Here is a 22,596-nt window from a genome sequence, read left to right on the forward strand (position 1 = left end):
CACCAGGAAAACACTGTCACCTCCGTCCATCCACCACCAGGAACACACTCTGACCTTCCTCCTTCCACCACCAGGAACAAACTGTCACCTCCGTCCATCCACCACCAGGAACACACTGTCACCTCCGTCCATCCACCACCAGGAACACACTCTGATCTCCCTCCTTCCACCACGAGGAACACAATCTCGCTTCTCTCCATCTACCACCAGGTACACACTCTCGCATCTCTCTATCCACCACCAAGAACACGCTCTTACTTCCCTCCATCTACCACCAGGAACACACGCTCGCCTCTCTTGATCCACCACCAGGAACACACTCTAGACTCTCCCCATCCACCACTAGGACACACAATAGCCCCTCTCCATCCAACACCAGGAACACACTCTGACTTCCTTCCAGCCACCACCAGGAACACACTCTGAGTTCTCACCCTCCACCACCAGGAACACACTCTGTCCGGCCTCCATCTACCACCAGGAACACACTCTCACCTTTCTCCATCCACCACCAGGAACACACTCTGACCTCCCTCCATCTACCGGCAGGAACACTCTCTCGCCTCCTTCCATCTGCCACCAGGAACATACTCAGACCTCCCTCCGTCTACCACCAGGAACGCACTCTGACCTCCCTCCATCCACCACCAGGAACAAACACTGACCTCCCTCCATCCACCACCAGGAACACACTCTCGCCTCTCTCCATCCACCACCAGGAACACAGTCTGACCTCCCTTCATCCACCACCAGGAACACATTCTGACCTCCCACATTCACAACCAGGAACACACTCTCGCCTCCTTCCATCTGCCACCTGGAACAGACTCTGACGTCCCTCCAAGCACCACTAGGAACACACTCTGACCTCTCTCCATCTACCGCCGGGAACACACTCTCGCCTCCCTCATCCCCCACCAGGAATACACTCTCGCCTCCCTCATCCACAACCAGGAACACACACTCGCCTCCTCCATTCAACACCAGGAACACACTCACGCCTCCTCCATCCACCACCAGGAACACAATCGGACATGCCTCCATTCACCACCAGTGACACACTCTGACCTCCCTTCATCCACCACCAGAAACACACTCTTGTCTCCTCAATCCACCACCAGGAACACACTCCCACCTTCCTCCATCCACCACCAGGAACACAGTCTCGCCTCCCTCCGTTCACCACCACGAACAGACTCTGACCGCCCTCCATTCACCACTAGGAACACACACCCGTCCCCTCCATCCACCACCAGGAACACACACTCGCTTCCTCCATTCAACACCAGGAACACACTGACACCTCCTCCATCCACCACCAGGAACACACCTTTAGATCCTCCATCCACCACCAGTGACACACTCTGACCTCTCTTCATCCACCGCCAGGAACACACTCTTTTCTCCTCCATCCACTACCAGGAACACACTCTGACCTCCCTCCATCTACCGGCAGGAACACACACTCGCCTCCGTCCATCCACCACCAGGAACACACTCTGACCTCCCTCCATCCACCACCAGGAACAGGCAGGAACACTCTCTCGCCTCCTTCCATCTGCCACCAGGAACATACTCAGACCTCCCTCCGTCTACCACCAGGAACACACTCTGACCTCCCTCCATCCACCACCAGGAACAAACTCTGACCTCCCTCCATCCACCACCAGGAACACACTCTCGCCTCTCTCCGTCCACCACCAGGAACACACTCTGACCTCCCTCCATCCACCACCAGGAACATACTCTGACCTCCCTCCATCCACCACCAGGAACACACTCTGACCTCCCTCCATCCACCACCAGGAACACACTCTGACCTCCCTCCATCCACCAGCAGGAACACACTCTGACCTCCCTCCATCTACCGGCAGGAGCACTCTCTCGACTCCCTCCATCTACTGCCAGGAGCACACTCTTGCCTCCCTCCATCCACCACCTGGAACACTCTCTCACCTCCTTCCATCTGCAACCAGGAACACACTCTGACCTCCCTCCATCCACTACCAGGAATACACTCTTGCCTCTCCCCACCCACCACCAGGAACACACACTTGCCTGTCTCCATCCACGACCAGGAACACACTCTTGCCTCCCTCATCCACCACCAGGAACACACTCTCGCCTCCCTCATCCACCACCATGTACACAGTCTGACCACCCTTCATCCACCACCAAGAACACATCTCGCCTCCTCCATTCATCACCAGGAACACACTCTGACCTCTCTCCATCCACCACCAGGAACACACTCTTGTCTCCTCCATCCACCGCCAGGAACACACTGTTGCCTTCTCCATCCACCACTAGGAACACACTCGGACCTCCCTCCACCCACCACCAGGAACACATTCTCGCCTCCTCCATTCAACACCAGGAACACACTCTCGCCTCTCTCCGTCCACCACCAGGAACACACTCTGACCTCCCTCCATCCACCACCGGGAACACACTCTGACCTCTCTATCCACCACCAGGAACACACTCTCGCCTCCCTTATCCACCAGCAGGAACACACTCTGACCTCCCTCCATCTACCAGTAGGAGCACTCTCTCGACTCCTTCCATCCACCACCAGGAACACACTCTGACCTCCCTCAATCCAATACCAGGAACACACTCTCACCTCCCCCTATTCACCACCAGGAATATACTCTCACCTGTCTCCATCCGCCACCAGGATCACACTCTCGCCTCCCTCCATCCACCACCAGGAACACACTCTGACCTCCCTCCATCCACCACCAGGAACACACTCTGACCTCTCTCCATCCCCTACCAGGAACACACTCTGACCTCCCTCCATCCACCACCAGGAACACACAATCGTCTCCTCCATCCACCACCAGGAACACACACTCGCTTCCTCCATTCAACACCAGGAACACACTCACGCCTCCTCCATTCACCACCAGGAACACACTCTGACCTCTCTCCATCCCCTACCAGGAACACACTCTGACCTCCCTCCATCCGCCACCAGGAACACACACACGTCTCCTCCATCCACCACCAGGAACACACACTCGCTTCCTCCATTCAACACCAGGAACACATTCTCACCTCCTCCATTCACCACCAGGAACACTCTCTCGCCTCCCTCCATGCACCACCAGGAACACACTCTGACCTCCCTCCATCCACCACCAGGAACACACCCTCGCCTCCCTCATCCACCACCAGAAACGCACTCTGACCTCCCTCCATCCACCACCAGGAACACACTCCGATCTCCGTCCATCTACCGCCAGGAGCACACTCTTGCCTCCCTCCATCCACCAGCAGAAACACACTCTTGCCTCTCCCCATCCACCACCAGGAACACACTCTCACCTATCTCCATCCACAACCAGGAACACACTCTGACCTTCCTCCTTCCACCACCAGGAACAAACTCTGACCTCCCTCCATTCACCACCAGGAACACATTGTCACCTCCGTCCATCCACCACCAGGAACACACTGTCACCTCCGTCCATCCACCACCAGGAACAAACTCTGACCTCCCTCCATTCACCACCAGGAACACACTGTCACCTCCGTCCATCCACCACCAGGAACAAACTGTCACCTCCGTCCATCCACCACCAGGAACACACTCTGACCTTCCTCCTTCCACCACCAGGAACAAACTGTCACCTCCGTCCATCCACCACCAGGAACAAACTCTGACCTCCCTCCATTCACCACCAGGAACACACTGTCACCTCCGTCCATCCACCACCAGGAACAAACTCTGACCTCCCTCCATTCACCACCAGGAACACACTGTCACCTCCGTCCATCCACCACCAGGAACAAACTCTGACCTCCCTCCATTCACCACCAGGAACACACTGTCACCTCCGTCCATCCACCACCAGGAACAAACTCTGACCTCCCTCCATTCACCACCAGGAACACACTGTCACCTCCGTCCATCCACCACCAGGAACAAACTCTGACCTCCCTCCATTCACCACCAGGAACACACTGTCACCTCCGTCCATCCACCACCAGGAACAAACTCTGACCTCCCTCCATTCACCACCAGGAACACACTGTCACCTCCGTCCATCCACCACCAGGAACAAACTCTGACCTCCCTCCATTCACCACCAGGAACACACTGTCACCTCCGTCCATCCACCACCAGGAACAAACTCTGACCTCCCTCCATTCACCACCAGGAACACACTGTCACCTCCGTCCATCCACCACCAGGAACAAACTCTGACCTCCCTCCATTCACCACCAGGAACACACTGTCACCTCCGTCCATCCACCACCAGGAACAAACTCTGACCTCCCTCCATTCACCACCAGGAACACACTGTCACCTCCGTCCATCCACCACCAGGAACAAACTCTGACCTCCCTCCATTCACCACCAGGAACACACTGTCACCTCCGTCCATCCACCACCAGGAACAAACTCTGACCTCCCTCCATTCACCACCAGGAACACACTGTCACCTCCGTCCATCCACCACCAGGAACAAACTCTGACCTCCCTCCATTCACCACCAGGAACACACTGTCACCTCCGTCCATCCACCACCAGGAACAAACTCTGACCTCCCTCCATTCACCACCAGGAACACACTGTCACCTCCGTCCATCCACCACCAGGAACAAACTCTGACCTCCCTCCATTCACCACCAGGAACACACTGTCACCTCCGTCCATCCACCACCAGGAACAAACTCTGACCTCCCTCCATTCACCACCAGGAACACACTGTCACCTCCGTCCATCCACCACCAGGAACAAACTCTGACCTCCCTCCATTCACCACCAGGAACACACTGTCACCTCCGTCCATCCACCACCAGGAACAAACTCTGACCTCCCTCCATTCACCACCAGGAACACACTGTCACCTCCGTCCATCCACCACCAGGAACAAACTCTGACCTCCCTCCATTCACCACCAGGAACACACTGTCACCTCCGTCCATCCACCACCAGGAACAAACTCTGACCTCCCTCCATTCACCACCAGGAACACACTGTCACCTCCGTCCATCCACCACCAGGAACAAACTCTGACCTCCCTCCATTCACCACCAGGAACACACTGTCACCTCCGTCCATCCACCACCAGGAACAAACTCTGACCTCCCTCCATTCACCACCAGGAACACACTGTCACCTCCGTCCATCCACCACCAGGAACAAACTCTGACCTCCCTCCATTCACCACCAGGAACACACTCCTCTCTCATCCACCACCAGGAACACACTCTCGCCTCTCTCATCCACCACCAGGAACATACTCTGACCTCCTTCCAACCACCACCAGGAACACACTCTAACCTCTCTTCATCTACCGCCAGGAACACCCTCTGACCTCCCTCCATCCACCGCCAGGAACACACTTTGACTTCTCTCCATCTACTGCCAGGAACACACTCTCGCCTCCTCCATCCTCCACCTGGAACACACACTCGCCTCCTCCATTCACCACCAGGAACACACTCTCACCTCCTCCATCCACCACCAGGAACACACCCTCGCCTCCCTCAATTCACCTCCAGGAACACACTCTTTCCTCCTTCGTCTACCACCAGGAACACACTCTGACCTCCCTCCATTCACCACCAGCAACACACTCTTGCCTCCCTCCATTCACCTCCAGGAACACACTCTCGTCTCCCTCTATCCACCACTCTAACCTACCTCTGTCCACCACCAGGAACACACTGTCACCTCCCTCCATCCACCAGCAGGAACACACTCTGACCTCCCTCCATCCACCACTAGGAACACACTCTGACCTCCCTCCATCCACCACCAAAACTCGCTCGCGCCTCCCTCATCCACCACCAGGAACACACTCTCGTCTCCCTCATCCACCAGCAGGAACATTTTCTTGCCTCCCTCATCCACAACCAGGAACATACTCTCGCCTCCCTCCATCGCCACCAGCAACACACTCTGACCTACCTCCGTCCACCACCAGGAACACACTCTCCCCTCCTCCATCCACCACCAGGAACACACTCTGACCTCCCTCCATCTACCGGCAGGAACACACACTCGCCTCCTTCCATCTGCCAAAAGGAACACACTCTGACCTCCCTCCATCCACTACCAGGAACACACTCTCGCCTCTCCCCACCCACTATAGCCTCTCCCCATCCACCACCAGGAACACACTATAGCCTCTCCCCATCCACCACCAGGAACACACTATAGCCTCTCTCCATCCACCACCAGGAACACACTATAGCCTCTCCCCATCCACCACCAGGAACACACTATAGCCCCTCCCCATCCACCACCAGGTGAACTCTTGCCTCCCTCCATCCACCGCGAGGAAGACACTCTCGCCTTTCTCCTCCACCGCTGTTGCTGGGAAACAAACCCGACTCCCTCCGCCACTGGCGAGAAACCAGTATGATATGCACCGGACACAGTGAAGTTGCTGAACTCTCCACAGGAGGTAAGTAAGGAAGAAAAAATAAATCAGTGAAAGAAGAGAAAATGGTAAAAGCAGATGTGGCAGATCAGTTCCAGGCAGGAGCCATTCCCTTCACTTTTACTCCACCACCATCTCCCAGTTTGTCTGAACGTGTATAGACTTCCTCTGGTTCCTCTGGTCGGTGAATCTAGAACTAAGTGTCAAAGTTTAAAAATAAGAGGTCCTCTTTTAGGGACAGGATTCAGAATTAGAATTCTTTTTAGAATTCTGCGTTATATTTGTAATTTCTTTAAATACAGCCATAGTTAATTATGATTTGAAGTGAGTGCTTAAAGGATGGTCGCATTTTTCAAGTAATTCACTTTGATGTGTTCCATTTGCTTTCAGCACCAATGAGTCTGTCATGATTATTCCAATATAGCTGAGGATCAATTGGATCAAATCCAAGGTGCTTCCCCTAGCTTTGTAATGCATTGAACTTATTTCACTATTACTCATTTACTTTGAAATCTTGAGGCATAAATTACCGGCAGATATTGAAAGCAGTCCGCGATTCAATTTCATGGCAATTCTAAGTAAAATTAAGATGGATCTTGAGAGACAGAATCTGCTCGAACTCTTATTATAGAGCTGTATAAATACAATTAAAATGAAGGTCATATCTGAATTCAATTATTTATTGAACAGGACTGTTCTGCAGATATCCTTAAGACAATCACTGACTACATCAGGAACATTTTGGAGACAGAGAAACGGCCATCAGTTTATTACAATCATGTGGAAAGAAACCTGCATAAATTTCAGTGTCTTACGTTTATCATGACACTTAACAATGCAAGCAAATAATTAATTGCCTTGAAATGCATAAGGAATCAGACAAGTGAAAAAGTTGATGAAAAAGTAATTGCTATGTTCAAACTGATAGATATTATCTATATTAGCCGCCAATTATCAAGTGTTGTTATTTCACATTAACTATTTAAAACAGCAATGTCTCACAAGATTCCTTTTTATTTTACTCAGAGCAAGAGGCTTCATCCTGCTCTTCCAACTCTTCCACCATTGCTTGTCAAGATTGAATATGGAAAGAGTTGATTGATGAGGGAAGAGATGTGGATGTCATATACATGGACTTTTGTAAGGTGTTTGATAAGGTTCCCCATGGTATGCTGAGGAAGAAGGTGATGTCGTTTGGACTCTAATGTGTTCTAGCTAGATGGATAGAAAACTGGTTGGGCAACAGGAGACAGAGAGTAGTAGTGAATGGGAGCTTCTCAGACAGAGACCTGTGACTAGTAGTGTTCCACAGGGATCCGTACTGGGACCACTGTTGTTTGTGATATACATGAATGATTTGGAGGAAGGTATAAGTGGTCTTATTAGCAAGTTTGCAGATAACACTAAGATTGGTGGAGTAGCAGATAAAAAAGAGATTGTCAGAGAATACAGCAGAATACAGATAGATTGGAAAGTTGGACAGAGAAATGGCAGATGGAGTTCAATGTGGACAAATGTGAGCTGATGCATTTTGGAAGATCCAATTCAGGAGTGAACTATACAGTAAATGGAAAAGTCCTGGGGAAAATTGATGTAGAGAGAGATCTGGGTATTCAGGTCCATTGTTCCCTGAAAGTGGCACTACAGCTCAGTAGAGTGGTCAAGAAGGCATATGTTCCTGATGTAGACAGTAATTGTCTTAAGGATATCAGCTTTCCTTCATCGGATGGGATATTGAGTATAAGTGTTGGCAAGTTATGATACAGTTGAAAATGGCTTTGGTTCAGCCACATTTGGAATACTACATACAGTTCTGGTTGCCAGATTACCAAAAGGATGTGGATGTTTTGGAGAGAGTGCCGAGGAGGTTCACCAGGATATTGCCTGGTATGGAGGGTGCTAAGTGTGAGGAGATGTTAAATAGATTAGGTTTATTTTCATTGGAAAGAAGGAGGTTGAGGGGGGACCTGACAGAGGCCTATAAAATCATGAGAGGTGTACATGATTTGGAGATGCCAGTGTTGGACTGAGGTGTACAAAGTTAAAAATCACACAACACCAGGTTATAGTCCAACAGGTTTAATTGGAGGCACTAGCTTTCGGAGCGACACTCCTTCATCAGGTGGTTGATGAACCACCTGACGAAGGAGCAGTGCTCTAAAAGCTAGTACCTCCAATTAAACCTGTTGGACTATAACCTGGTGTTGTGTGATTTTTAACTGTGAGAGGTATAGACAGGGTGGCTCACAAGAAATTTTTTCCCAAAGTGGGAGATTCAATTATTAGGGGTCACAAGTTCAAAGAGGGAGGGGAAAAGTTTAGGAGAGACATGTGTGGGAAGTTCTTCACACAGCGGTTGGTGGGTGCCTGGAATATGTTGCCAGAGGAGGTGATAGGGGTGGGAAAAATAGCATCATTTAAGATGTATCTGGACAGAAACATGAATGGGCAGGGAGCAAAGGGATACAGATCCTTAGAAAATGGGCAGCAGGTTTAGATAGAGGATCTGAATCAATGCAGGCTTGGAGGGCCGAAAGGCCTATTCCTGAGCTGTAATGTTCTTTGTTCTTTGTCCTTTGTGAGAAAGGCACAAGAGCAAGTTGTGGTGAGGAGAAGGGGAGAATTGAGGTGAGCATGTGTACCATTCACACCTTGTGAATCAGAAGAGATTATGGGATGATAGAACAGTAAGATTTAAGAAGAAAAGTAGGTAGGAGGATAACATCATCTTCAATGCATTATGTCCTGCTTCAGTCATGGCTGCATAGCAATGGTGGCCACCATTTCCTCCTTCCAGGTGGGGGCCTACAGTGATGGTTGTTCATACTGGACAGCTCCTGCTACCTCCAGTTATGTTTCACCTTATCCTGCAAGACAGGGAAAAGTGTGTCAGTGAGTACTGTGCATGGTGTTTGGGTGATGTGACTGTCAGAGCTCATTGGATGGCAGTGTGATCAAGTTGTAGAATGAGGTTTGAGTCTTGTTCAATGCTAAATGTACAAAGCTGAGTTGAAGTTACAAATATCAGGTGTGAACAATAAATGATATTCACTAATCTCCACAACTTGTAAAAGACACTCAAACTTCCTGTGTCATGGTATCTAAGATCTTGGGGCCATATGTTTAGCATGGACCCCATCAGCTATCTCCTTCTTTGGTCTTCAGATGTCTGGAATGCCTTCTGGGTCTCTGTGAACAGAGAACTTTGCCCCTTCCCTTCCATTCTGCACCAAACACTTTATGTGAGCACCATGGAACAGGATTCAGTCAGTAGCCACTCTTGCACTTTAGATAACTTCTCTAGCCACTTCTAGCATTAGACCCAACCAGAATGTGTTCCCTGTTAAAAGCTGTAGGCTTGTTTTGCTTGGTGCTAACCTTGCACAAGTCTGAATTCCCTGCTGAAGCTTACAATCACTCAACAGTAAACTTAGTGCTGAACTGTGTGCTGCAAACAATTAGCTGAACAGACAGCATGGGAGTTTTTGCATGCTAACTGCATCAGAAGCAAAACGGTAATTGTATATCACAATGACCTCATCCTCCCTCAGGTGTTATCCATTTTTACCTCGATTAAATCCTGAAGTTTATTGGGAGGCCATTTGGCCTGTCATAATTGCGTTAGTTCTTTGAAAATGTTGACCAGTTGGTCCCATTCTGCTCATTTCCTTTAACCCAGCAATGTCTTCCTCTTCGATCATAACAGACATTCTACAGGGTTTTCCTTACATTGACACATACCTTTCAGAGCACAGTATGTTAAACATGAAGTGATCACTCTCCACTGGAAGTCGATAGCTCCCCTGTGAACATCATGAAAAGCACCACATTTCTTGGACCCTCAACACCAGCTCCATAGCCAAGAAAGCCCAACAGGCTGAGGAAAGCCCACCTCCTATCCCCCATCCTCACCACATTCTACAGAGTGTTCATTGAGAGTACCCTGAGCTGCTGCATCACTCCGTGGTTCAGGAATTGCACCGTCTCGGATCGTAAGACTCTACAACGGTTAGTGAGGACAGCTGAGAAGGTCATCGGGGTCTCTCTTCCCTCCATTACAGACATTTACATTACATGCTGCATCCAAAAGACTAATAGCATTGTGGAAGACCCTGCACACCCCTCACTCAAACTCTTCACCCTCTTGCCATTTGGCAGAAGACACCAAAGCATTCGGTCTCTCACAGCCAGACTGTGCTACAGTTTTTTCCCCCAAGCTAACAGACTCTTTAACACAATATTATCAGACTCTTTCCCATCTAAAACTCTTTGCATGACTTTGAATTGCTGCTAGAAAAATGTCTATTATCTATCATTCTTCTATTGCACTATAACTTGCGTGTTTTGCAATTCTTATGCTTTTTATGCTGCGTACGATTGTGTAGTTTGTGCTGTCCTTGTAGCACCCTCGGTTCTGGAGGAACGCTGTCTCATTTTTACTGCATCAATTGTGTATGGTAAAAAAGACAAATAAAAAGCTACTCTACTCTAAAACACATGTATTAAAGTTGCAAACCAAAGCTTTTCTGGGCTGGCCTCCAGAACGGATACTTAGGCACACAAAAATACCATTAGGCGTTCTCAATTTGAGTTCAACTAAAAATAGAAAAGAGACAGCTACATTTAACAAACATGTGTGGGTGTGAAGTAGTATGGAGTGAATATGTAAGTCAATAAGATTGTAGAAAATTATATTTAGAAAGACACAAAAGCTTCGGATACTATGTGACAGTCATTATGGATGAAGCCACACTAGTTACATCTGGTGATTTGCTGTTGTTAAAATCTCAGTTTCTAATGTATTATAAGAATGCCTTCAGGCACAGAATTAGCATCAGCACCAGCTACTGTGCTGAATGGTGTGCTGTAAGGCAGTATAAAATAATATTAAGAGTCAATGCCATATCACACCCTAAGGGCAGAAATCCGAAAACCACTAATAAAACATTTGGTGAAAGATTTAGATGTTGACATTAATAAGATTCCATAGAAACATCCCTGGATTAAGAATCATGAAGACTGCTAAAAAGTATGAGTGCAAATAATACAACTTTAATCTTGCATAGAGCCCACAATACTCCCTTTGAAACGTAAACAAATTGAACGAAGCATTAATTGATGAATACTGAAGCTTAAGGTAAAAAGTTAACAGTTAGGTACACGTTTTGCAAAGGGAGCCAGTCATCACTTCAGTCTTGGAAGAGGTATTTCATGTGATTGAGAGAATTATTTACCTGAGACTGCTGAGGTAAGCGCATATTATGCAGATTAGCACTGTGAGATAGAAAGGATCAGAGGAATACTGATGTTCCATTTACTTGATTTACTCTGAGGCACATGGATTATTCTGCAGTGCTTGAATGATAGGAATCTTTAAATTACAGTGGATAGAATTTCCTCATTCTAATATGAGGCTGATCAGTACAGGATCGCAGCTGTTGAATTCATGATTCCAAATCACATTTCTCCATCTGCCTTCAACATTTCCAGCCGATTCCTAAAGTCTGTACTAATATATATCAGGTAAAATATTTTATTTGTAAGGCTAATGTTGTAACATTTCAGAGTTAAGGTCAATTGATATACAGGTACTCAGTGAAATCTTCCTCAATGCATTGCTTGCAATTGCGAGTGAAATATAAACACTTGATTATGTAAAACTACTTGAACATGCTGTAATATATTTAGCTGTTATAGAGAAAATAGAAGAGCTGACATCAAGGAAAGATATCTTCCATGTATTGGTATATTTAAATTACAAACCTATTCTTCTTAACTGGGTTAGCAACTTTAATAGACATAATGAACAGTGAAAAACATCCCTTATTTTTAGTTAAAGGTTTTATTATTTCTTCTTTTATCAAAATTTAATTTAAAATTATACCTTATTGTAACAATACATAACATTAACCTAGTCAACAATATAATCACTAAAGATTTGTCAGTGGCACGTGTTGTCAATAATTTTGAGACTATACATACTTGATTTCAAATGTAATGTTAAACCAATATTGCCACTGCTGTGCCACCCCCAGTGATTAATTCAAAGCCAGATGGATATTGTTCATTCATGGTCAAGGAATAGGGAGACAGGACGTAAATGAAACAGATAGAAAATAGACAAAATTGAAACATATTATTCCAATAGCTATTCCAAATCCAATGGGGTGGCACGGTGGCTCAGTGATTAGCACTGCTGCCTCACGGCACCAGGGACCCAGGTTCAATTCCAACCTTGGGTGACTGTCTGTGTCGAGTTTGTACATTCTCCCCGTGTCTGCGTGGATTTCCTCCGGGTGCTCCAGTTTCCTCTCACAATCCAAAGATGTACAGGTCAGGTGAATTGGCCATGCTAAATTGCCTGTAGTGTTAGGTGCATTAGACAGGAGTAAATATGGGGAATGGGTCTGGGTGGATTACTCTTCAGAGGGTCAGTGTGGACTTGTTGGGCTGAAGGGCCTGTTTCCATACTGCAGGGAATCTAATCTAACATTTCAATTATGCATTTCACGTTCAGATCTTTGAGGGAATCCAAATTACCTGAAATTTTTGACAGTTCCTTGCAAATATTAAAGAACTTCTGATGTCAAACAAAATGAAGGCATGCAAGGCTTTTCTATTTCTGAGAAGCACAACAAAAGAAGAAAAATAATTGCAGGCCATCAATCAGCAAATTATCTTCCTATGGAGTACTTTTTAAAGTATTTCCATCAGTTGACCCTCAGTTTGAGGATGGAATCTGCTTTGGTTCATGATCATCTGCCATGGATCTTCATGTGACTCAACATACTCATTTTCAACCTACAGGTATTTGGTACATGCCAGGGACACAAGCGAGTTGGATCCGGAATGTGGAGTTTCTTATAATTCCTTCTGTGGTGCTGCTCTGCCTCATCATTAATGTTCTTGGTCTGAAAGTTTGATACAATTTTATGATTAGGTTGTTGCCATTATGACTAACTGTTTGTGAAAGCGCCTCCTAGTCATTAATATCAATACTTTGACATTTAAAGGCTAGCTTCGCATAATTTTTCAAGCGTTTTGTGTCTGCCACTGGAATTCTGACCATCTGTCAGTTGAGAAAATCCTTTCAGTCATCTGGACACAGCTGATAGCCATTGATTGTGCAGGGTTTATGTCTGGTTGCTCACAGATCTGGCTTCAAGAAGGACACGAGTATTTGTTTAACAGTCCACACCATTTGCAGGGGAAGCGTAGCTGGTGCAAACTGTCTTGCACTTTTATGTGCTGATGATACAGTTATCATGGCATAACAGGAGCTTGGTAATGACAACTACTCTGGAAACTCTGACTTTTGAAGACTTGCAGAGTCAAACAAAGCAGCAAAACACTTTGACAATTAAAAACATCTTTGAAATGTAGCCAGTGTTGTAATGTAAGAACACTGAATTGAGTTTGCAGCCATCAAGCTGCCACAAATAGCAAATGGGATAATGAGTGCATTGTCGCACTTTGGTGATTTTGATTGAGGAATAAATATTGGCTCGGGTAACAGGGGGAATTCCTCTGTTTGTTGGCAAGATTATGCCATGAGGTATTTTCCATCCAATAGTAGGGCTGACATCATCTTGGTTTACCACTCCCTCAGGGGTAACCTGTCTTAATCAGGTGTTCAGTTTTCTAAACTGGGTCCGGAACACATAACCTTTTTGAGAAATGATAGCTCTGCCACTGGCCTTGGTTCTTTAGGCGATTATATATAAATATTGGACTGAGAAAAATGTCTAATAAAAGTATTTTTACTAGAGCAGTTAATGAAATGAATTTACTGCTGAAATGATGTCTTACAACATGGTCATAAAGATAATGGTGATAGGCAATATCAATTTAATGTCTTTTGTCTTACATTATGTAGCTGAAAATAATGATGTAACAAGGACAAAAGCTTGAAAAATGTGACTTTGTTTCATGCTAGGTCTCTTGGCTTTTCCACTGTCTCTAAATGATCAGACTGCCTGTCCCACATCCAGAACTGGATAACCCACATACTCCACCCCGAAAACTAAGTGAGGCTGATCGAGATTGTTCTTTTTAACCTTGACATAAGTTTTCCATTGCATATTCACAACACATTGAGGACACTGACTTTCCATTTTAATTCATCTGCTCCTCAAACTTGTATTAATATCATCACTGAGCACTGGGATCGAAGAGGACTGGAAACAATGCAGTTGCAAACTAATGAACATTTATTAGCTACATTTGTTATGTACAGAGACTGATTCCAACAACATTTCATTAGAACCTTCTTCCCTCAGGTACTAATCACACAAGATCTGACATCATCTGACATCACTGATGATGTACTTTATTCCATTCTGTCTATAAATTATTTTTTCCTACCCTGACTCCAAACGTTCCACCCATTGCCACTGCGCATACAAGAACTTATACTGGTGGCTTCAATTTCCAACTGTATTCTCTGCTACCTGGAGGAAGTGTATACACCATAAAGAGATGATGGATTAAGATATTCATTTTCTTTGCCTTTCTTTTCTTGATTTTCCAGCACTTTGATGAATGGATAAGCTGTTGGCTGCTGTTCTTAAATGAATTAAACTGAATCTGATTCCGTGAAGAAGCAAACAGCCACGTATTTGACTGCTTCAACAAACAAGGAATGAAGTATTAGCTTTTCCATGAGCCAATCAGATGATCAATGAGAAAAATCAAAGATAGTGTAATGGAGGAATAAGTTTCCTACTAATTTTGCAGGAATTTATCTTTCTGTAGGTAAGTTGTTATGTAATCAGTGTGCGTCTGCTCCTCAATAGGCAATAACATGTCAGAAACCTCAGGAGGACTGATGTGGGATAACCAACATCAACAGTGAAGGAAAGTTGTAGATTCAGCAAAATCACTCCATCTTTCACACCTATGACACTATTCAAATTGGTAATAAGCTAATCCTTGTTTTTTCTGATCTTCAGACTTGATTAGAAGTTCTAGAATGTCAGGCATTAATTCTACCAACCTTACCTTGGCAATAGAAAGGATCTCAAGTTTTGATACTTCTTTACACTAAAAGAGAAGTTGCATCAGGTTTTGCAGTTATATATCATTGGTGTGTTCAACAGAAGGTTTGGATGACTTACATCTTTGTTGTTTTTGTGACCATACTACTTAGCAAAGACATCAGAGCTGACCTCATCTACACTGTCTTTAACATGTTCAGAGTCTTCCATATCAGTCGTATTTTGATTGTCATTCATTCACAGTCTTTACTGAAAGAACAAATTAAGGTCTTACATTGGCATCTAGCATCTAATCTCCATCATCCTTCGTGCAACTTACCTCCACTTCTTTACTCAGAAAAAAATGAAGAAAAATTAAGATTTCCTCCTAGAGTTCTAAGGGAATTTACTTCCATCAATGAAGTTTGCTTCAAAGTGCATTGACTAAGCTTGAACTTCTTCTACAGCTAGTGAATAAAGAAGATTCAGAGCCACACAAGAAACTCTTTTTTAAAATTTAAAAAAATGCTGGCTACAAAGGACGTATAGCGTATTGGTGATATATCTTCCATTGAAACCAAGTACAGCAGACTTAATGGAATGCCCCGTCACCCAAAAGCTGAATGGTGGTTTGCCAGAGAAAGTCAGACTTCAGTGATGGTTTGGAATTTGAAAGAATAACAATACCTCATTGAGATTTCAGTTGAGATTGAACTTTCTTGCTCTTAGCCATAGTATCCATATAGCAGAAATTCCATCTTGTGGGCTTACCACTTCTGCTATAAATACAGCTTTCAGTTCAGTTCCAAATACCTGTTGGACACTTGTTTGGAGTGGAGAATGTAGTGCTGGAAAAACACGGCAGGTCAGGCAGCATCCAAGGAACAGGAAAATGGACTTTTCAGGCAAAAGCCCTTCATCAGGAATTTGAAGTGGATTAGTCTTAATGCTTTGACCCAAAATGAAATACTCCTGTTCCTGCAGCAAACCATCCTAAGATGACCTTTCTATGACATGCATTAATAGCTAAGCAAATATCACACAGGTGACGCTTTGTCTTCTGCCACAATGTGGATATAAATCAATGTCAATGGCTGTGCCATCTTCCCATCTTTTCTGCTTTATTTCTAGCACATTAGCAATCTCCTGGTTGACAAATTGGAGTAAATTGGAATTAGTGGCATGACCCTAAGAAGACACTCTTGGACAAAAAGCTGAATTTGTTTGCTAGGTTCAGCCAGCCTTGTCCTGGTGAACTTTATGGATTATAATACACTATCATCCCTCTTGGATTTCACAAATTCTGTTAAAATATCATTCAGCATACCAGTTCCTATATAGTGTCTTGTTAGGTCCTCCCTTATTGTGCTATAGTGGTAATTTTCCTCACATCACCGCCACTGCATTAACTTGCTCTCAGATAACCCTGATTGCCAAGACATCCATGCATTTACTGATGTGTCATACCAAGTACAGTCACCCATTCAGGAATGGACCTCTTTGCCATCACAATGCATCTCTGCATTTAGATGCGGTACCCACGAAACCAGTTGTGCACAGTCAGTGACAGCCTGAACACAGGGAGGTTATTCTGGTAGGTCATGTGCACAGTCAGCCTGATTCTTTCTGGTTAGAAGAAATAGAATGTCCACCATCTCCTGGCACACAAAAGATCAGTCACCTACCTACAATAGTGTCAACTGGGAAATGTTAGAGATGTCATCTGGAAGACCTTTCTAGCCAAAGATTGACAATCCCAGTCATATTCATAGCCACCCCCAACACTGTACTCACTCTACTTTGAAACTATGGGCTGATGAAGGTTCGCTAAGTACCCTGTGAGTACAGTTTTCTGCAGTAAGCTCTTCTCCTATTCTTTTCCACCTCCTATTTGTCACTTTCATGCTATTTCCATTCAATTATTGTAAAGCTGCAGACCAAAGGATCCATAGCACACATGGACTGGGAGAATGTTGTCTCAGCATAGCCTTGAAATCAGGCAACTGTCTGTATGGAATTTGCACATTCTCCCCGTACCTGCGTGGGTTTCCTCCAGGTGTTCCAGTTTCCTCCCACAGTCCAAAAATGTGCAGATTAAGTGAATTGGCCGTGCTAAACTGCCCGTAGTGTTAGGTAAAGGGGTAAATGTAGGGGAATGGGTCTGGATGGGTTGCTCTTTGGAAGGTCGGTGTGGATTTGTTGGGCCAAAGGGCCTGTTTCCATACTGTAAGTAATCTAATCTAATCTAATCTAATCAAACAGAACTAAGGGATCCACCATATGCAATGCCAATCTCTGCAGCGATCACAAAATTTAAATAGGAAACTCACAGCACCCAGAGAGAGCAAATAGAAAACATTAGGCTATCAACTTGCAGTTTGTTGATGATCATTTTACCTAGAGTTGATGGGGGATCCTTATTCCTTCAACTGAACACAGTGCGTGTATAAGACAGGGTATTAGCTGGATCATTGAAGTCAAAATTGACAGTGATGTGCTTAAATCACTGGTACTGTCTGACTGTATACTTTTGAGCTGAAAATGTGTTGCTGGAAAAGGGCAGCAGGTCAGGCAGCATCCAAGGAGCAGGAGAATCGATGTTTTGGGCATAAGCCCTTCTTCAGGGCTTATACTTTTGACTTTTAACTTTTGTATACTTTTGACACAAACTTCCTACTACCTACACTTAGTACTCTTACCCAATTGGCACCCGTCATACATGCATGGAAGCATCTAAATAGTGCAGATATCATTTGGTAACCAAAATGGTAGCTACCATGCTGAAAATCCAGGCATTATGGAGCCAAATATTGTAGCCAGAGACTTAAATGGCTTTTATTCACAACCAATGCAATGCAAAAGCTAAGTAATGGGTTATTCATGTAATTGAACAGTGTTGTTAATATTCAGTAATTTAACATAATTTGTGAATCATTTGTGACAAATTAGAAAGATTTCATCTGTATTTATTGTAAATATTTTAAAATGACTCTAGTTGCAAATCAAAATTGCTGCTTCCTTAGCAAGGTAGAAAACAAACTCCATAGCAAGTTTTCTGTAGGATTAGGGCAGGTTGATTGATTTGCAGATTAGTTAAATGTAGGAGTTTTGTTTGAGATGTTAATTAAATTGAAAGGTCAACTGGCTCAGTTGCTAGCACTCTTGTCAATTAGATCTCTAGCACATAATCTAGACTGACTCCTTAATGCAATGAGAAAGTTAGCAGGTCATAGATGATTCATTTTGCTTATGGGAGTTCCAATTTTCTTATAAATTATAAGATGAACATTTTAGAAAAATTCTGGTAGTAAGTTTGCTATATCCAATGCTATGTGAGAATTATTGTCTGCTGTGCTTTAGAAGAATTTGACACTAAATAGTTCTCACCATTTAAAATACAGAAAACTGTAATGTTGTACTCAAATACCCTAGAGAATGGGAGCATTTTAGAGCAAGGACGTTACAGAAAATATTTACAGATTTACAGTGCAATGAATAGATTAGCAACATTTCATTGTAGAATCGGAAAGTTTATCTCTGAAATTTCCTTCTGATAATAATTTTCCAACTTAACAGTACTAACATTTTAAAATTGGTAATTTCTCAGCATCCCTGATTTTTAACTTATATGTTGCTATTTTGAAGTTTACTTTTTAGGAAATGTTTTTCTCTATCTGAGACATGTACACAATTAACTGAAAATATTAGATTAAGTTTATCTTGCCTATAAAATACACTCAACTGTCAAATCAAATATGTGTGCACTCAGAACAAAATGCTAGCCCTTTTACTGCTTTGTTTTTGGCTTCAGGCTGTATTTGCCATTGTATACAATGATAAACCTTCCTTGCTCTGATGGGCAGACAGATGAAGGGCCATTATATGGAATAAAGCAACAGAGCTACACTAAATGTCCCATTTTACTCTTTCTTCAGTCAATATAAAATACAGAAGTAATCAATCTAGTTGCTGTTCCTGTCAGATTACCAGAAACAGCCACAATACTGTGATGATCTGATCATTTTTTTACTGAAAAAATATACACACCTGTCTCAATAGAGCAAATTTAAGACCTTAGGAGCAGCTGTGATTTCAAAATCAGTGTTTCACTATTTCAAAAATGACCCCAAGTTTCTAGTCACTTGCTACTTCAACTCACCGCCGTGTTCCCACACCAACATTCCTGTCTCAGGCCTGCTGCAGTGTTCAAGCGAGCCTCACCGCATGCACAGAGAATAGCATCTCATCTTTCACTTGGGACCCTGCAGCCTGTTGGACTCAACATTAAGTTCATAAAATTTAGAGCCTGGTCACATCCTTCCATTTTTTTTAAACCCACCTCCCACAATCTGGTCCTGTCATGACATGGATTGCTTTCTGCACAGCCTTCCCATTCTCTCTCATTCTCGGCCCTCATTATCACTTATTCATCTCTTCTGTCCTGGCTTACTATCAATCATCCCCTTGTCTGCCTACCCCTTCCATATATCTCTCTCTTTCTGGGTACCATCACCATCTATCCACTCATCTTCCCCACACCTTCCACTCCCCAACCCCATCTTCATCATAAATACAACCTTTTCCTCACTGCCATCAGTTCTGAACAGTCACTGGACATTAACCCTGCTTTCTTCCACAGATGCTGCCAGACTTGTTGAGTTTCTCCAGCAACTTCTGCTTTTGTTTCAGATCACCACCCTCCACAGTTCTTTGTTTCATTTTAACTTAATCATAATTAGTAATGTTCATGATTTGGATGATACACCCTCAAATCACTAAAGAGTGCAAGATGGGCTATTAAGTCAGCCTTCAATCTTCCCTCATATTTGACACAGAGGAATATTTGTACAAATAACTATCTCACAGTGGAGCACATTATCAATCCAAGCAATACAATTGGCAAATCGATGCATTTTGAGCTGTTATAAGTTCCACCTCATTAGTAGAAAACTATCCATGAGGTAACTTCACTGAAAGCATCTAATTCAATGAGTTTGTTGAAAGTCAAATGCTGTTGACGAGACTGGCTTCGGTACATGACCTATTGGTCTAAACAGATTGCCTTGGCTGAAAAAATTGAAATAATGCAAGATGTTATTCAGAGCTGTGCTACAATTTTTTTTAATAATTCAGCAGTAATATTCAACAGTATATTACAACTAATTTTCCAACTGATCTGTGAAATCAAAATTAATTGAAACAAACTTGCACAACATTTTATCAGCAAGTGCATATTGGCAAACAGCACTTTCATCTTTCGTGCACCCTCCTATTTTATGGATTATGTATGCCGTACTGCAGCATAAATCCTATTAATTTTAATGCTAAAGAAGGTCTCATTTGTCCTGGCATATTTTAGCTATAATTCCTGAGGGTACCAGGCTATTATTCTAATCTATATTTATTCATGGAATCAAAAATATTTTAAAATTTAATCCCCTTATGAATGAAAAGTTAGATCATTTACAGAATGTGGAGAAGAATGCAATTCGGAAAAGCACGGAATTTGTTTTGCTACTGATTTAATGTTAATGCATTTAAATGTTATCGCAGCATAGATAATTGAACTGACATATCTAATTTTTTTCTTGCTTCACTAATACTACCCTCATCTAATGGATGATTTTATGCCAATATGACAGCACTTACAAAGACATTTTTTGTGACAGGTGCACTGACCTCATATATTGAACGCTGCAGGTAACTAACAGAGTAAAAAAAACCCACTAACTTGATGGTGTCAGTTGTGGCTCAATTCGTTGCACTCTCACCTCAGAGTTTGGACTTGAAAATAGCCTGGAGCTGGCATTCCAGTGCAGTACAGAAGGATACTGAAATTTCAGTAGTGTTGTCATTTAGACAAGACTTTAAAATCTATGGGTATTTTCTCAGGTAAATGTAAAAGATACCCCATTTTGAACAAGAACAAGGATACCTAATGTGTAGGTCAATATTTTTCCCTTAATCAACATCACTAAATCAAATTATCTAATCACACTGCTATTTGTTGGAGCTTTCTGTGTTCTAATTAGCTGTCCTGTTTACAAAATTGCCACAATGACCACCCTTTCAGAGTACATCATTGGGTAAAATATCATGCCCTGTCCTGTGGCTGTGAAAGATTATCTACAATTACAGTCTTTCCTTGCTTAACAGGCATAAGTAACAAATCATGAATGAAGCAATTATTGGAGCATATATTTGGTAAGTGATTTTAAAATAAAATGTTTTGATCAGAAGTATCAAACATCATTGCAGTTTTTTGCTTCCTCCATATAAAACACCCCCTGCTGGGACATCTATTCAGCTCTACTTCTTAAGGGTTAGAAGCATTTATTTAAAGACATGGGCTGGATTTCTCACTCTCCTGTCAATGGATTTAAAGCCAGGGAGGCTTGTTAAATCCACATGCCGCCTTCCTGTTATGTATTTGATCATCCACTAGAATGATACCAGCAGAGCTAGCATTGCATGACCTGTTGGTGACTGGTTGATGGACCCAAATGAGGTGCTTAAACAGACAACTAATGCACAGTTTAGGTATCCCACTGCTGCCAGGATTTAAATGGCGAAAAGCAAAGCTTTCAGTTTAGCAGATTTCCTGGTGAGGCTGGTGGCAGACAGAGTGATGTCTGTGCAAGTAGTGTGGTCAATGGCTGCCATAAATTAATGCGGAAGTAACTGACTTATTCAAAATAGTGCTAAGGAATCTTTTGCATTCACCTGAGAAATGCCTTGTCTAAATGCCTTAATGCCTTGTCTAAATGCCAGCATTATTGAAATTTCAGTATCACTCAGTGTTGCATTGGAATGTCAGCTCCAGTTTATTTTCAAATCCAGGGCCACATGACCACAGTAAGATAGTCAGTATACAAGGTGCAAGTACATTTCTTCAAATATGCCCGTTTTTGTAAAAATACACAAAATATTTTGCATTCACTACCATTAGCAGCTGCCAGTTAGCTAAGTTGCCTAAAATTCACAATGAACAAAGAAAAGTAGGCTTCTTTAATAAGAATGTGCATTAATTCCGGTCAATCCCAGTCTTCTCAATCTCTGAACATGCATAAATTTTAAATTGTGTATGTCTTCTAGTGGTCGTGCATGATTCCTATGGGTTTTTATCTTGTGCCTCCTCAATCCTTATTTTTTTTAAATTCATTACAGGATAAGAGCATTGTTGGCTAGTTCAGCGTTCATTGCCCATCTCTAATTGT

Source organism: Chiloscyllium plagiosum, chromosome 6, assembly GCF_004010195.1.
Source record: "Chiloscyllium plagiosum isolate BGI_BamShark_2017 chromosome 6, ASM401019v2, whole genome shotgun sequence".
Taxonomy (NCBI): Eukaryota; Metazoa; Chordata; class Chondrichthyes; order Orectolobiformes; family Hemiscylliidae; genus Chiloscyllium; species Chiloscyllium plagiosum.